The following is a 17,871-nucleotide window of genomic DNA, read 5'->3' as shown; positions in this document are numbered from 1 at the left end:
CAAAGTTAATGGAAATACACCTTCCGTTCATCACGTGACACCTGAGCAGGTGGGACCGCGTCTTCCTTTACAGTCTAGGAACTTTATGTCAGCCATAAAAGAGATGGATTCTACCCACCGCCTCCGAGCACAACATCCAAACAAGAGAAAGAACGCCACTTACTGTCATTCATTTTAGGTGATCCTTGCCTCTCATGTCTCACAAACCCAATCATCAGTGATTGTCAGTCAGCGGTACTATCAAGCCTGGTGTTTACGCCGTCTAGACAGACTTGGGGGGGGAGTTGCTGGCAACCGTGGGCACCTGAATGGTCTATTGCACCCGGTTCAACCACAAGGAGAGAGTGCCACCGTCATTTTACATCATAAATCTTGCCCCTGAGCATAAACAGCTTGTAAGGGCCCGGGTGTCAGGGAAACAATTTGAAGAGCAAAAGAAAAACATTCACACCATATAACGCATGGCAAAGGAATCCACCTTTTAATGAAACTCCACTCCCAGAGGCTAAACTAACCCTAGAGCAACAATATAGTTTACGTGCGTTTGCACAGCACATGTATTAGCATGTTTGGTTGTTTTTTCAGCCGGTGGGATAAAGGGAGACAAGCTCGCGTGGTCTTGGCTCAGCACCAGCAAGGAGCTTGGGTCTTATTTTAACCTAATATCGGGGCAAATAATAATTCTTGGGCTAAGTAAAGCACCATCTTCTCAAAAACAAATATTATCCCCCCCTCTAAAACTGGCCAAGCGCTGACAGAGAGTGCACTATGGCTTCTCTCAGTGTTTCCAGCTGAGCCCTCAGCCAGACCTCAGTCTAACATGGCTTGTAGTTATGCCTGGAAAAAATTGTGCTGCCACACATATTATCATTTTAATTGCCACAGAGTATTTTTCGCTCACCAGGAGGAGAGAGCGGCGCTAAATAAACAGGCATCGATTTGAAAACACTGTCTGTCCAAATGGTTTTGCTTATGCAGATGTTATGGGGAAAGAAGAACAGAATGAGTCTACGGGGAATTCTTGAGACATATTTTATGAGGTTTTTAAATATAATAAGACAGTGCGCAACATCAAGTTGGAACATCTGCTGCGAGATGGATTCATTCCACTCAGCTGTGTGCTTTTTAAGATTCCTCGGGTTCCCATACCAAATATACACTCACATCACATTGTGACGTACACCGTGCTGGAACCACGTCCAAATCGTAACTTGTAAATGTCTTTGTTGTTAAGCAAGGATGTCGAGAACATTCCAAAGACTTTGGTCCATAGCAGCATGGTGCTATTACACAGTTTTTGCACATTTGTCAACTGAACATCCGGGATGGGAATCTCCCTCCCCACCATGTCCCAGGTGCTCTATTGGACTGAGATCTGGTGGCTGGGGGGCGGGGGGAGGGGGGATTCCTTTGGGTTCGTTGAAGTCATTGTCAAGTTCTTGAAAGCAGTTTGAGATGATTCAACCTCTGTGACATGGAGGACTCTCCTGCTGGAAGAGGATGCTCGGAGAAATACCCCCCGCCCCCCTCCACCCCACCCCACCCTACCCACACACACACACTACTGCACCATCACCAGCAGCCGGAACCGTTTGCAAAGACAGGATTTCATGTTTATGCCACATCCACACCCTCACCCAGCAATTCAAATGTTGCAGCTGAAATCAAGATTCAAATGATATTACTGCATTATTTCAGTCTGCGACCAACAACCACGCAAACTTACAAAGTCACTTAAATCCAGTTTCTTCCCCATTCTGACGTCTGCTTTGAACTTCAGAAAGCCGTCTTCGTCAGTTTTTACATTCCTAAAAGCACTGCGGTGCTGCCAGGTGATTGGCTGATTAGATATTTGGGTCAATATGCTATAGAGCAGGAGTAGGGCCGAGACTGTTTTAGACTCTATAAAGTCAATACAGCACAAGCACTGGGACATCATTTACAAAAACGCGACAAGGCCGCTGAAGCGTTTATTCCGGTTGTCCTGATGCGCACTGATAACACGTATCCCACCCACCGCCTCCCCAAACAACCCACAGCCATATCAGTAAAACAAAGTGTCCCATTTATTGTAAAAATCCCAAATCCTTTGGGTGGTCCACGTACAAAGGCACACCTGCTCCAGAGAGACAAGCAACATCAGGCATATGCAAATATTAATACAATCAATGCATACTTTGATAAAAGCCAACACCTTCCCTCTCCCCAGGGGGAGGGCAGATCACGGCTTGCTATCACCAGTGAGCACGGCAAGCATCCGGGACGTCTTTTTATCCCGGCTGAATCCCTGGAATGAGTTTTTCCACCATTGAAGACGACAAAAACTATTTGGAAGAGAACCACCTACACAGGCGAAAGTATACACGACAGACCATCGATAGACCCGACAGTGTAAACACGTACACACATATGCACATATAGGGAGATTGGAGCTGAGACCTGGGCTTTCAACGTAATTCGTCCATGGCTGATGTGAGCCGAAGCTGGCAGAGATCCATCATGGCAAGAATAACACCACAGCACGTCAGTGCCGCCCAAGACGAGCAGCGCTAAGATAATCCCCAAACATAAGACACAAAGTTGAGCATGTAAGCGGAACAAATCTGAGCAAACGCAGAGGTGCTGCTGAAAAAAAAAAAAGAGGAGGGGAAGCTTTGCTCAGGCTTTGACGCTTTTCAGGATTTTGCTATCAAAATCAAAAAATGCACACATTTGGTGCACTGAACCTGTTTGGATTTTAGAGTTATGGCACAATAACACAACGAAAGAAAACGACTGTATCTGGTTACCACAAGAGAAACGTCAGGCCTGAGAGGACACAGGTCTCACACACATGTGGGCAGGAAAACACCCAGCTGCATTAAGACAGACTGAGAACGACATGCCCATATTGGGCCAGCAAGAAAAAAACAACTTAAAGTGGTCCGGCTCAAATTTTGTCATCTCACACACACACACACACACACACACACACACACACACACACACACACACACACACACACACACACACACACACACACACAGGGAGAGGGAGCGAGAACACACACGGTTACACATACACATGGACAAATAGTGGCAATCAGTGGGTGGATGTCAACCCCCAGACAGGAACTGCTCCCAGCATTTGTAACAGAGCTCATAAATCACAGTGCACACTGGCTCCATGATGCATTGAGAGGGAGAAAGAAAATACAGCGCTCTTTTCATGACCACAATGGAGCGTTGAGAGCCATTATGTACACAATTACCATGGTACGAGGCCGAGCGTCAAACGCACTGCTGACACTCTCAGACAAACGCATAACAAGTGTTGACTAATGAATTAAAATTCAGGCTTTGTACTCTGCCGGGATACAAAGAGTCGTCTCACAGATTCAAAGAGGGCGAGAAGTTACGATAAATTGGCTTGGCCATTGGCTGCATTTAATATTTTTATTCAATCTGGTATTTATGGATGAAATTCCATTCATCCTGCAGCTGCATTTTATTTTCATTCTCTGTTTATTCATTTTTTTGGAAAAATCATATTGATTTACACAGCAGTGATGGGACGTTAGCTTTTTTTATTGGGCATTATTTTTATAGCCTGTGCAAGCCCTCACTTCCAAAAAGTATAAAATTTTATTTTAGGGGGGAAAAACCTAAGAACAATTTCTGAGCACACTGCAGTGCACTGATGTGTTTGCTCTGGAAACTTCTTGCATCTCCTGAAGAGAATAACTAGTTTTCAACTTTCATATTTAGCTAACAACAATTCAAAACAATTGATGTTTTCCATCGTGGACATAATAAGGGTCCAATCGATAACATACCTGGGTAGGATCAGCTTAAGACGACAGGAAACAGGAAAACCACAAAACATCTGACACGCAATGTTTTTCAGAAAAGCTGATTACTTCATATTCATACATCAACGATAAGACATTCTGAGCCATGGCTGTCTATGTAATTATGTTAACGTCTAAACGGAGCTACAAGCATTACACACTGTGGATTGTTTTATTCATGCAATAGTTCACATTTCCAATCATGGCAGCACTTGGCTTAGCAGACAGATTGGTGACCCCGACTTATTAACACTCCAACGGTCTGTGTGAGTGAGCTCTAATCAAAGCCGCTGGTGACTGAGATTTCCTCTGCTGCACTTTAATCACTTATGTGTTTTCCTTCCACGTGCAGGTTAACTTTAATTGGGAAAACAGAAACCATAATCCAACCAGTTCAGAGATTCAAGTTGATGATCATACAAAGAGCTCTTTTGGGGCGAATCATAAAATCAGATTCACAAGTGAAGTTTAACAGGGGGTCAGTAACCCCCACGCTGGGACGTCATTGATTGCTTCCAAATAGCTGCCAATTAGAGGGATGCACCACCATCAGCATTGCAATCAGTACATTTAAGACTGCTAATAGCACACAGCTCCACCTATAAACAAACCACCATAATCAGCGTCGTCGTCATTAGGTCCCTTACACACACACAGCTTCAAGCCATTACTATGCCACTGCCCCTTAGTGGCTGAGCCGAGCATCACAGGGCAACGCTGCAACACACAGAGTGCCACCTCCCTTCTGACGTGCCTCCATCGGTTCCACTGCGTTCGTCCTCCAGAGCACTAAAGAGAGCTGTGGGGCCTGTGCAGACTGCAAAACCACTTGGTGGTAGCTGCCAAAAATCCACAAAATATGTTCTGGGCTCTACGAATTTGACAGTGACCTGCACGAAGCGCGAGCTGGGGCTGAGATTTGCATGCTTTCAGCAAATTTACGAGTGAGGAAAGGAAGACTGTAAAGACTCAGTGCCTAGACAGCATTCCTGTTCAACCGTCACATTTAATGAGCAAGAAACCACTTTTCATTGAGATATATTATGTTTAGGCTTATTCATCTTCTTTAGATGACCTGTGCCGGACTGCTTAATAAATTTTGTTTCCTGTTCTCATCCTGAGGTCTTTCCAGGTGTACTCTCCCCCTGAGGCATTTCACTTTCAATGTAAACTGTAGAAAAGGCAGCGCAGTGTCTGTCTAAACTCCAAACATCCACAGCTAACGAAAGACATTTCTTGTTTTTAATGATATTTTTATACTGGCATGACTTCCAATCTTCCAAGGAAAGAAAATAACTGTTTATCCTCATAAATGTCATATTTCAACAACTGGTCAACATTAACATTAATTGGATTCACAACAACACAGAGCGTCACGATCATTAAATGCCAGTAACTTGAAGGCAGTTGCCAAATGACTGCCACTTTAACTGGCCTTGCAGCCATAAAAATAATTATTTTTAAAGAAAACAATAGCAGTTTTCTCAAAAGCCACAGACTTACCTCAGGTTCATGTCCTCACAGACCAAACATTACACACATAAAATAATGTAATGCTTCCAAAACAAGAGTTCAAAAAGTCCAGAAATGCTTTCAACGACACCACTTCCCTGCCATTTTTCACCGCAGAGATCTGAAGACACTTTGGTTGGTTTCAAGGTATCAACAGACGAGAGAGACATTATTGCACTCTGAGGTGTCTTTAATAATTTTAACATGTTTTGGCAAGATTTTATCCCTGACTCGGCTTCATAAAGGTGGATTTGATCATAAAAACTGTGAACCAAAGCTGATGTACTCCTTGGAGGTCCCTCCCTGCACTGAGGGTGCGAGGATTCTATTATCATAATTTTATTATTCAAAGGAGAAAAACCTTTGTGCACGCTGAGTCAATAAAATGTCAGTTCATTTGGTAGAACCAAATCTAAAGGAACCACATGACCCCAGATGGATTCCCACCAAAATTGACTTCCATTCATTTCTTCACTTAAAACGTAGACACAAACACACTTTGTTCTGATTACTTTTCACTTACCCTTTGACTTCCTGTTTCAGTTGCGCCTGTGCTGCCTGGTCACACTTCCTATTGGGGAAAGAAAATGAAGAGAACAAATAACTCTTTCAGTGATGCATAGCGTTTTGATGAAGCTAAGGAATAAATAGACACACACACACAAAGACAGATAAAGACAAATAACTGGAGGGCAGGAAATCTCTCTCTCTCTCTCTCCTTGGATGCACTTTAAAGAGTTTCTAAATACCTCTGGCAAAGTTAAGAACGCAACCAACCACTAATACTAATCAGTCAGGAAAATGGCAAGTCAACAGTGCACTGCTTTCATTCAGACTGTGAAAGGACAGTAGTGTGTAATCAGCAGTAAATCACAAAAAACAAATGCTCATGTCAATGGCTCATGCTGATGAGATAAATGGGATGATAGTGTTCAAAATTGCCAATAAAAAAAAAAAAAACATCAGAATGCCAATAAATTTGTCATGACAGACTTGGACCTGAACATAAGTGCATGACTCAAGAGACAATCGACGTTGTGTAATAACACAATACAAATAGAAATCACATATGAAGGCACACATTGCAGAAATGCAAGCTAAACACAAGCGGAGTTCTCCTGGACGCGACACTCTCACTCTTCCCTGGAAACATGCGAGCCATAAACACACGGAAGTCAGTGTGATCTTTGTTTTACAGGGGGAGACGTCAGGACACGATACTGGTACAAATATTTTGTGTAAAATGCACTGCCAAATGCACTTCAGGCTTGACTGATGACTAAAGTGTAATCACATTATATCAAATCCTCCCCTGAAATTTTTTCTTTTAATTTGATACGAATGCAGCTCGACAAACACACACACACACACACACACACTAGTAAAGCTGTCACTGTTGCCCGTCAAGACGCCTCGTACTCAGACGACCAGTTACTTGCAGCAGCATGCAAGTTCTTCTGCATTAACTCTGAGTTGAGCAGCACGAAAAGTGAGTGCTGCTCCTCGCCTCCAGCCATGAGTGATGTATTAGTGGAAACGCTGACAGTGACTCATATTACAGAAGAGCGAGCCGCCACAGCCCCATTCCAATTGATCTGAGCCCAGCTGGATATTCGCAGTGTGCATTAGCAAGTGGGGGTGACGGAGAGGCAAGGTGGGGTGGGGGGGGATCTCAGGCTCGACGTCCAAAGGATGAACAACATACACTTTCAAGTTCAGGTTATGATGTGGTTTATGGCACTGGTAGTATTAGTGTGTTCTTTTGTTTCCCACTTGGGGTACTTGAGGACACAACACTGGCTCCAACACGCAGTTCATGTGAGCAGCATCTTGTTTTGCTCACAAAGCTCTAAGGTTAAAGTCAAGGGCGATGCTGGGAAGAATCATCTGTTTTTATTCACTCCTGATACCTGATGAGTTTCCTCCCAACTCTTAAAAAAAAAAAAAAAAGTTCTTCTTACAGCTGAACAGTTTTGAAATATCTGCACGCAGGAATGAGCGCGTCAGACACACAGCGCTCGTGTTTCCGAGGGGGTTTTGGCGTCGTGGCCTCTCTAAACCTTCGTCCATCCAGCAGCGGAAAAGCAACATGAGAGCGAGACGGTGCCCACTTACGATACAGTAGTGAAAGAAACTTATATGATATGTAAACAGGAAAAGCCACAGCATGCAGCGAGGACCAGGGAGGGCGGTGGGGGGTTCAGGGGGGGGGATGAATGAATGCCGGCTGGCAGGAGGCTGACGGTAAAACGAACCCGGCCGTGCCAACAGCCTGGACGGACTTGTCTGAGTGGGGCTTATAAATGAGATGGCTAACAGGTGGAGGGGAGGATGCGGCTGAGCCCTTTACACGCCCGCCTCTGTTATATGACGGATTGAGCTTTCATTGATGGGTGCGTGTGTGGCGGCGAGGAAAAGTGTTAATGGCTCATTTCCTCCCCAACTGTAATGGCTTGCATGTACAGTGTATACACTGCGATTTGTCTGGACGTTCGCAAACACGCCGCTGAAAACCACTTTGTTCCAGTTCATCCCGTTGTTTCAACAAATGGGATCCGCCTTGACCCAGACAGAGCCTTCCATTCATGCCCTCGGTGATTATTTAAATTCATAATGACAGGACATGGCAGCCACACTCTGCACTTTGTTCTGAATGAGCGTTGCCTTGTTAGGCCCACATGGCTTGAATCAAGGTGGATTGAGTGGGATCAGCGAGCGGCAGAGCTCGGCTGCTCCTTTCAAAGGCCCACAGGCTCCCCTCCAATCCCGCCCCCGCCAGCCACGCCGTGCCACTTTCTCACCTCGAATGTGGGGGGCCTGCTTCTCGGTAAGACTCGCAGAAAACACTGTGTTCACTGAAAAACACTTGGCCCGCACGTATGGACGCGCTGCTGCTGCTGCTGCTGCTGCTGCTGCGTTCTCAAGCGCTGTGCCAGTGCAGCGGAGCTGCTCGCAGGCCAAGGCAGCGCTGCCAGAGCGAGTCTGCGCTGCACCTGGTTCTTATCAATACAGCATGCACATCATTGTCAGGTTACCATGAGGTAACAGAGGCAGATGTAGTCCTTATGCCAGCGGGCTTTCTTCACGCCTAGGAAACCAGACACCTTCTCCCTGGGTCAGCTGGGAAGATGTTGTTCGCACATTCAACACGGCTGGATGGATAATTGCTGAAAAACCAGGGCTTTGAAACAGAGTGAAAGTTTGTTTTTGTTTAAAAAGGTGTTGAGAATGTATAATTAATATTTAGATATAGCACATAAGTAACAATATGGCAAGCACTGACTGTGAATTATTACTGACTGCTGCAATCTATTTTTTTTTTCTCACCCTCAACCTGAAATCATAAGGATGGACAAAATTTACAAGAGGCTGTGCAAACTTGCTGGATAAAGAAACAACTCCCTAATGATTAACAAACAATGCAGTAAAATCAAAGTAGGACAATTCCAATAAATCTCTCTAGCAGGCCTCTCCTCCTCCTCCTCTGAAGTTTCTATCAAGAACAGGTTGACAGAAAGAGAAGGCCAAATAAATTGGGAAAGCGAGGACCTCATTTCACTTTCACCACATCCACTTTCACCCGCAAGTTGAAAACTCTCTTTTTTCAGGGCCAATTGACACTCCATTCGGTGCCGAACTGAACATGCTGTTCCATTTTGCACTTTGCCTGATATTTACTGTCTTTGAAAACAATGAGATAAGGTGCTTTCAAACAACCTGTTGCCATTGAACAAAAACACTGCACAATCCATTGTCACTCTGGGCCAAACACGAAGTGAATGCGAGAGCTAAAAACCCACAAAGTGTAGGATGGAACCCAGTCTGTATGCACTGGATGTTAACACATCCATGAGGTCATGAAGCTGAGAGCATGTGTTCCATACGTCCCCCATCCAAAACATTTTCACCAACGTTGCATAGCACGTGCTAGGCTGCCTCATCCCAAATCCCCTCCTTCTTCTTGAACTGGTGCCCTCTTGACCACATCCTCCGCCAAGTCTTCTTCAGCCATGCAGCTTCTGTTTTCTACCCATTTGAACCACAGATGCTCTGTGCTGGTATAAGCCTATTATAGGGGGGCCTCTGACTGACCCCCACATACACACTTTTCATATACAGACACCATAACATTAGCCATGTGTGGGCCTGCGGAGCCTGGGGCCTTACATGTGGAAGCAATCTATCTCAGCACTGAGAGATGAAATGATACACAGAGATAATACAGAGGTGGCTCACTAATGAGCAGGATCTAATGTCCAATCCAAATATATTCCGCCAGCACGAGCTGTGACTTCATGGGCACACGTCTGAGAGTCCGGCGCCCTGGGCAGTATGGGGGACATTACAAACATCAGCCAAAAACTACTATTGAGTGAAAGTGTCAGCGCTTGACCACAGGCAGTCCACACAAAAACAATGATTTTTTTTTCTTTAAAAAAAAAAAAAAAGAGTATAAGTAGTTCAACTCTCCAGAAAACAAAACCCTCTTTTAAACAAGCTATTACTGAGACTTCAACAGGAATGGGGGAGAGGAACACGTCTTTTCCATAGCAGCTACTCATCTGTTAGCTGTTGAGGGCACAAACCCCGGGGACGAGGTTAGAACTGAAGTTATACCGTCTTTCACAACAAACGGTGAGTGGCTGTTGCCTGGATGGAAGTATTTTGGTGCGAAAAGTAAGGACAATCTTCTCATCATTCACTACAGGAACACACGCACCATGAGACTGACTAAATAACGAGATTATCTTCAGCTTCAGGATGAGGTGTTTAGGGGTGAAGGAGCCACTGGGCAAACTGATGAATTTTCCAGGTGGGTTGCTGTTGTGTATGTCCAGCAGAAAGTGTGAAGAGGCACCAATTATTTTGTCACTGCGGGGCAGCAGGGTCTCTCATTGGGTGATGTGCAACTCTCAAATATCATCAGTACATCCAGTTTCTATCTTCTCTTGCACTCTTGCAGGGTCATGCGGTCAAGAGGATGTCATTATATTGTACGAGCCACCAGTTTACATGTTTTATTGCAGCGCAAACACGCTCACACAGAAAGCCACAAATAATTTAGAGCTCCAAGTTGCCCGACTGTGCTGCTCAGGCATATGGAGAATGCACACAGAAAGGAATCGAAAACTTTGGCCGTCTTTTTATGGCTGCAGCGCTTGTCAATACGATCGACTGCGGCGAGCCAGCATCTTGTTAAAAGCGTCAATTGGAAACTTCTGAGACTTGGTCGTTACTCCACAGCAGCATTATTGAAAGTCAGTAGGGGTTAGTGGTCAGCGGTTAGGTGTTGACCCTCCAGTACTTAGCATCAGCAGTGACCTTTTGTTTTCCCTGCATTTTAAAAAGGAACATTCCATATGTCCTTCACGAAATAGATGTTGACAAGAACGGACACGTTGACATCATCCTCTTATCTGGCAAAGACTGGCTTCATTGTTAACAATTATTTCCAAACCCTGACTGAATTTACAAGTGTGGTGGACCACAGACATTAGGATAGCATCAACACGACCACAGGAAGAATCAGCCAGACCGCAAGCTCATCCCTCTGCCATCAGTTATAGTGACTTCACAATGGCTATTCAGCCAGTACACAATCTCAAAGAAACGTGCGCGGTCAGTCCAGATTTGAGAGGAAAGGACAAATATTGAAGATAAATAAGTTCAATGTTTTTCGGAAAGAAAGAAACCATTAGAAGACCAGTACAGGTAAATCCTGGCTGAAGCTGTTATAATTCGATATCACTGTTTTTTTATTATCATTATTATTTTGCAGGTGTTCTCTTCAAAGGCAGCCAGCTCCAACTTGATGAAGTGCTACAGAGCACGAGGTCTGCAACACCCTCTTTTGCTGAGAGGGAAAAATCAGGACCGAAATCTATTGGTTTAAAATAATCAGTCACAAGTGAGGGTCAAATATTCTGTTTATCACAGATCTGAACAGGATACTTAAATATGCAAAGCTCCTGCACCAGGTCTGAAAATGTGTAGAACATGTGACCTTTAAACAGTTTAGAGTAGCTGGCCTAAGTGGTTGGTGATGTAAGACTAAACATACCTTTGGCCCACAAAGACTCTTTGTGTCCACAAAGGTAACGTAGGTCTGTAAAATAGAATCTTGGAAATGATCCATCTAAATTGCTGGCAGCCAGTGAGAGTGACAAACCATCGGCAGTGGGATGTGGCAGTGAGGAAATGGTGAGTTTTGAATAGGAAGTGTCAGTGTCACAGTGTTTGCCCTTCTGCATTTTTAGGTTTATGGACTTGTGGACGGAGGAGGTGCAGACCCCAATATTAAACTGTCATTGGCAGACAGAGCAGCAACACCCTCCTTTACAAGCATATTAAAAATGCAAGGAGAAAATGGACAGAAAGACAGAGAGAGTCTTTATTCAGTGGATGGACTGACAAGAGGAAGAGAGACACAAACTATTGCTGCTGCGGCGGCGGCGGAGGCAGCGGCGGCTGCTGCTGCTGCTGCTGCTGCTGCCTCCCATGGCTAATAATCTGTGTACCGTTTTCTGCAAATGTTTTCTTTGGGGATTTTCCTTTTTCCTGGCAGCAAATACTTTTGCATTCACCATGCTAAAATGTTGCTGGTGAAAACGAAAATATTCATTTATATGGAGATTAATGTGGATTCCCTGGCTTTGCATGAAGCGGGCAGGTTTGACGGCAGTTTGAGATTAGATGGACTCGGACTCAGACTCAGCAACGGTCTGTGGAGGTTAACTGCAGAGGTTACAGTTTCTGTGCTTGGACCTGTCATGGCATCTTGGGTTGGAGTCAGAGTCACTCAGTGGAATATCTGTTTTACATCTAAATCCATGTGTTCATAATGGCGTCTGGTACGTGTAGGAATGTGCAACGGAACAACAGCTCCACTCCAGGAAAACATTGCCTGTGTATTGCACTTTCAAAGCGGATTTCTATATCAATTTCCCAATGCTGTGTGCATTGAGCCACAGGGATCTGGCTCCGCCCCCTCGGCATCTGTTTCACTCCACCCCAACCCTGCACATTTTTGATGTAGCATTTTTTTCTCTATTTATTGTAAATACAATGGGCTTATAATATTTACAAGTGTACATATACAGTGTATCCTAGAAGGTGCAATGTTTGAAGGCATGACAGCGGAACACATTTCTCACTGGCTCTCACCCTGTTTGTACGTGCACGTCACAGGCCGTTTACCGTTTGTGTGCACAGCGCAGGTTCTTGCGCAACATGATTGAGCCTTTGATTACTTAAGATTTGTGTCGAAATGGCGTACAGTAAATTATACACTGAATGTAAGTTCAATGTGCGCGGTGTAAACGCATGTGAGAAAAAACCGTGTCATCTCTCTTTGATCTGTGACAGTCTATTCAGCTGGCTTTTGTCTCACTTATATGCGTATAAAACTCAAGCGCAGCTCACAAGACCACATAAATGGGGCCCACGGACGTCACTAAATGTTTGATGTCAATTAGGCCAAACCACTCAATTAAAAGGCTCATCTACAATTCTGCTACCAGGTCGACCACTAATTCATCTTGAGCTGCCATCCTCTTTAGACTTGTGCACAATAACATCTTCAAATTGCACGTTCTAGCAAAACAACCATAATTTAAATCACCTGTCAAAGCCTAAATGAAATCAATGTGCAAACTGGCATAAAACAGAAGATAAAACGCATATCAATGTTTTAAGATGCATCACTCGATGTCTTTGTCTGTTATTTGCTAATATTTTAAGCAATAATTATACATTTTAAGCCATCACATATCTACTGTAGCCCACAACAAGACTCGAAAACAAGAGAAGTGAGATCAAGTGGGACATCAGACAGCAAGGTCAAGAGTGTGCTGGCCTTTCCCCACATCTTATGATGAGAGAAAAATGTTTGGTGTCTGTGATCTGTGGCTGCCACGGCACAAGACACATGACTAAGGGAGAGGTATTCATTTGTTTGCAAAATGTGCCTCAAGATCAGAAAGTTGAGAGAGTCTGTTTCCAGTCGTAAAGACAAAAAAGAAGCAAACAACTATGCTAATCCAGACAATAAAGCTCTCTCTCACATACACAATGGAGTGAGCACACATTCTTAGGACTCTCCTGTCATGTTTCTGTCAAAAAATCTTCAGGTAGCTCTCTGCATCGTAAACTATGGACGTTTCTGAGCCAAAAGCCAAAGACTGAGCCGACTCCCTAATCCCCTCAGTCTGTTCATCCAACACACACATTTGCTCGCAACTCTTGGAATGAAATATTAACACATTGTCAAATAATCATTTTATAGCCCTGTTTTTAAAAAGAGGGCTTAGCAACTCCAACCTGGATGAAAAATTGCTCTTTCTGATCCCATTTCTGGAGAGAACTTCCAATGTGCGCCGTTACGCACTCTGGGTTTTCACACGTGTGCAGTCATTTTGGGGTTTAGAGAAGGAGAAAAAAATGATGAAAGACAGAGCATACCTTGTGACACATCACTGTTGGAAATATGTACTCATCAAATATTTGTGTAAAATGTAGAGCTTAACTGAATGTGACTTAAGCTCCTCCAGATGTCTTTTAATTTAGTTCTCACCAGCCTTGGCGGTTAGAACCTTTTCAGAAGTGTTTAAAAAAGAAAATAAAAAAATAGCTGTGGCAAAAACTTTATTGAGAAAAAAAACTTGTGAAGTTGACACGCCTGCCAAAACTGGTTAGAAAATAACGTGGTATAGACAAAAACAGGAAATTTCTATTTGGACCATCAAGGGGGTGTGAGTATAAAGCATGACCACAGAAAAACAGCTATTACGGCGATCTTAGTGCTACAGGGAAAGTTACAACACACACATCTCCCATCATAAACACCAACCTATTGTTTTGGGGAGTTTGTTTTTTTACATTTCTGCATTGCCACCAAAACAACCCAGTTTGAGGTGGCCATTGAGTTTACAGCGGCCTCTGCAGCCACAGCTAAAAAGCTAATTGAACACTGCTTTGTTTAGCAAGTTAATTTGGAGCCAAATCTGTAGTTTCTTTCCTAATCCTTTCCATTTCCATTTGATTCCTCCTTAAGCCATTTGGTGGCCACTGCCAGCCACACACACTTCATCATGTTGCTCAGCACTTACGGCACAGCCTTTGGGTGTCTCCTGATCTCGTCCTCACTCCCTAATTGCACTAAGCTATGCACTCGCTGAGATACAGCTGGGAACAACAAAACTCACGAGTTTTGTGTAAGTGGAGCGGAGTCCAGGGCGGGTCCCTGACGTTCAGACCTTTTTTTCAGCACACATTACATAGATGATTGTCATGGCTAGCAGGCACTCTAGATTCCAGCTCTGTCCTCTCTTCCTGTCCGCTCCGCTGCCTTCACTTCACCTGCATCACTGCAACAAACCATTGCCCACCACCCAGAGCCACGGCGTTTATGTCCAATCCTTTCTATGTGAGCGTCCTGTGTTTAGAGCTAAAACAATGCCATGCTATTCCAGTGTTAAATGTTTAATGAGAATCTGCTTCTACTTTTCCTCGCTCTTCTCTGGAGGTCATTAAGGAAAACAAAGAATGACACGCTTGCAACAAGAGGCACAAAGTTGCTATGAAACCAGGCGAATGTGTGTTTGGAAAGGCTTGCAAGATAAATGAATCCATTCTTGTGAGTCACACTGATAATTTTCCCAAACAATGGCACATGATTACAGCTTCACTTTTTGAATGAATGCAAGCCATTGATCTGACGCATAAAAATGTCAAAAACAGACATTTTATGAAGAGCACTTAGGGCCTCCACCACAAGTTAAAGTAAAACTTCTCTTCACATTTGTTATTTTCAAATGGATCGAAGTGATGAGTGCATTAGAGGTCACCAAAGTATTGTCAGTAAACAAGGCTACTGACTCTAAATGATTTCCACTTCATGGCAACAAAAACATGATGGTATGTCCAATTTTTCTCTCTGCAGATTATTCCTCTGAAAAGGTTGCAAGAATCCCCTTCAGAAATGAATGCAAAAACAGCCACAGTGACAAAAAAGAACATCAAAGACAGTCTTGTATGTCGCCATATGAGATTCTATCAAAAGTGAGTCCCCAACACACTGACGAAGAAAAAACGTTTCCTGCTGAATAGGTCTAACAAATAATGTGTAGCAGGATGAGATGCTGCATTCAAACAGACAAGACTTGGGCCAGACCACACATCCACCCAAACATGGACCGCCCCTGTCAATTGGCAAGGCCAACCCTCAGGCTGTATCACTGAGATGTCCTGTAGCCACTGTGTATCCATGGGTGACTCATCAGCACATCAGCACTCCATCCAAACATCCAGCTAATATGCCCCAGATACATGTTCTGCCCATCCTGAGTTAATTTATTATTTAGAATGTATCAACCCATTTACACAGAACAAAACAACAAATTGAAACCAGACTGGAGAGAAAATTAGCGGTGGAACATCAATTCCATTGAAAAGTTACAATTCCAGAAATGGAACGTCCAGTGAGGATTCCGTTTGCCCTATATAGTATTATAAAAGCAAAGCAATGAGTCTATGACCTGTACTACAGCTGACCACTAGAGGACAATCACAATGTTTTTACTTCACTTCTGAGCACTTTACAAGTCATTGTATTTATCATCAAAATCACAGCCACTTGAGTGAAACATGTTGTCGTCTTGCAGGATGCAAGACAACCATTTAGGACAATCAGAATGACCTGGCCTTTACGAAATCACATAAATACAATCAAAAAACACAACAGACAATGTGTTCTTTTCCTTTCATGTCAGTAAGCAACACACTCACGCACACAACATGCAACATTCAGGGACACTGTCAAAGCTGAACGTAGTAAGACATGTTCTGATCCATCTACCCAAAAACATCCAGAACAATATGGCTCCCTGTTTTCCTGGGCCGACCCCTTGGTAAGATTAACTGTCAGAAAACATGCTCTGAGATATATATCATTAATGTCTTCAAACAAAGCGTCATGCCGCCTGCCACATCTGGCCTAATCATATTTACAACCATAACAAGATAAGCTGAGCTAAATCACGCACGGTCTTGGAGAACACTTAGACTTCTGCTCAAAGAAAACGCAAGTTTGTGTTTCCTTTCATCATGCGAGAGCTTTGTGGCATTCGCAAATAAGCAGCAGTTCTCCCATGGAACTAGAGCCGGCCTCCGTCCAAGCTGGACAACCTCACTCGCTCTCTAATGTCTCTGAAAACAAAGAGCCATTCTGCCGTGTTATTACTTACAAAGTGTGAACAGAAAAAACACTGTAAGATGTCATTTCCCATTTCCTTCACAGAGAACAACTCACCACCCTAAAACTCAAGGCATCCTTTGTCCCGTCTATGCATTTTTCTTATGTTTTTTTTTTATTTATATTTTTCAGTGAGCAGCGTTTGCCAACAAGCTTTGATGATGAAATAGAAAGAAAGAGGAGAGAAAGGAAATACGTGCAAAAGTCTTGGCACCAACAGCCTGAATGGTGGTTTTAATTCAAATCAAAGAAATATTCCTGTAGATAATCGCACAAGCCGAGTCGCAAAGCTCGCTTTCTTGCAAACAATAACTATGACAACAGCACCTCACCGACTTGCAAAGGCATTTAGTAAGAGATAGGAGCACAGGGCATCACATCATAGCAAACGCTTGGAACATCACAATCAAATGAGTCACATTATTTTCAGGTTCATGTTGAAACCAAAAAAATGAGCAGAGCAGGTGATATCTATCCACATTGACTTGAGGTTTGCTTCTTCGGAAAAAGGCAGAGTCTCTTCCTCTTAGACGTCAGATAGATATCTCAGCCTAGAATAACAGCTGCATTGGCTCACAAGGGAAAAAAAATATAAACACTCGCCGTATCCTTCCACACTGAGCCATTAACATAAGAGAATTATGGATATGACACCGTGTCCCATCCTTGCTTCCAAAAGTGGAACAGGAAACCTGACACCTCGAACTACAAACAGCCACGACCATAGCCAAGTAAAGCCATCTAATCATCTGTGATCTCATCACAGGCCTGCGGATGTGAGAACTCAACGGTAGGCCTAGTGGAGAAACAAGGAAACAAGCTGTGCAAACTTAGTGTCACTCACAACAGCAATATAAAGCCGAAGGTTTGAAGAGCTTTCAGGCATTTTTGCCAGAGAGGCTTTTGTGTTGAAACTCATAGACACTGGATGTGTTCAGAATGACCCACTTCTCACTATTTAGGGGATACGCCATTTTATAGTAGTGTCAGAATGCTGAGTAAACTATGGTATTCATAATATAGTCCACTCAATGTATCCCACAACGCATCACTAGAAGTAGAGTACAACCAAAGGTCAGGCAACATATCCCATCATACATTGCGTTCACACTGAACACTGCTAGAAAAGGCGATTGGAGCTCAGGCATATTTTATTGTGGGTAAAAACTTAGTACAGTGTGTACTTGACACAAAAATGCATATGTGAGCCATTACACTGTTAACGCCTCAAGAGGAACGGAAGGGGAGGGGAGATGAATAGTGGGGGCACACTTGTATA

At 43.7% G+C, this 17,871-nt stretch overlaps 1 long non-coding RNA gene across 1 annotated transcript in view; it reads right to left on the bottom strand.

The window, feature by feature from the left end:
• Window positions 1–17,871, bottom strand: part of LOC142880861 (uncharacterized) — a 71,766-nt gene that overhangs the window by 52,621 nt on the left and 1,274 nt on the right. Inside the window, exon 2 of the long non-coding RNA XR_012925479.1 lies at window positions 5,865–5,912. This is a non-coding gene — a long non-coding RNA (uncharacterized LOC142880861). The remainder of the gene's footprint in view (window positions 1–5,864; window positions 5,913–17,871) is intronic.

The sequence above is a fragment of the Nelusetta ayraudi genome, unplaced genomic scaffold (assembly GCF_046127955.1).
Source record: "Nelusetta ayraudi isolate G7.1 ecotype Tasmania unplaced genomic scaffold, CSIRO-AGI_Nayr_v1 ptg000173l, whole genome shotgun sequence".
Taxonomy (NCBI): Eukaryota; Metazoa; Chordata; class Actinopteri; order Tetraodontiformes; family Monacanthidae; genus Nelusetta; species Nelusetta ayraudi.
This window is presented reverse-complemented; position numbering and strand designations above follow the sequence as displayed.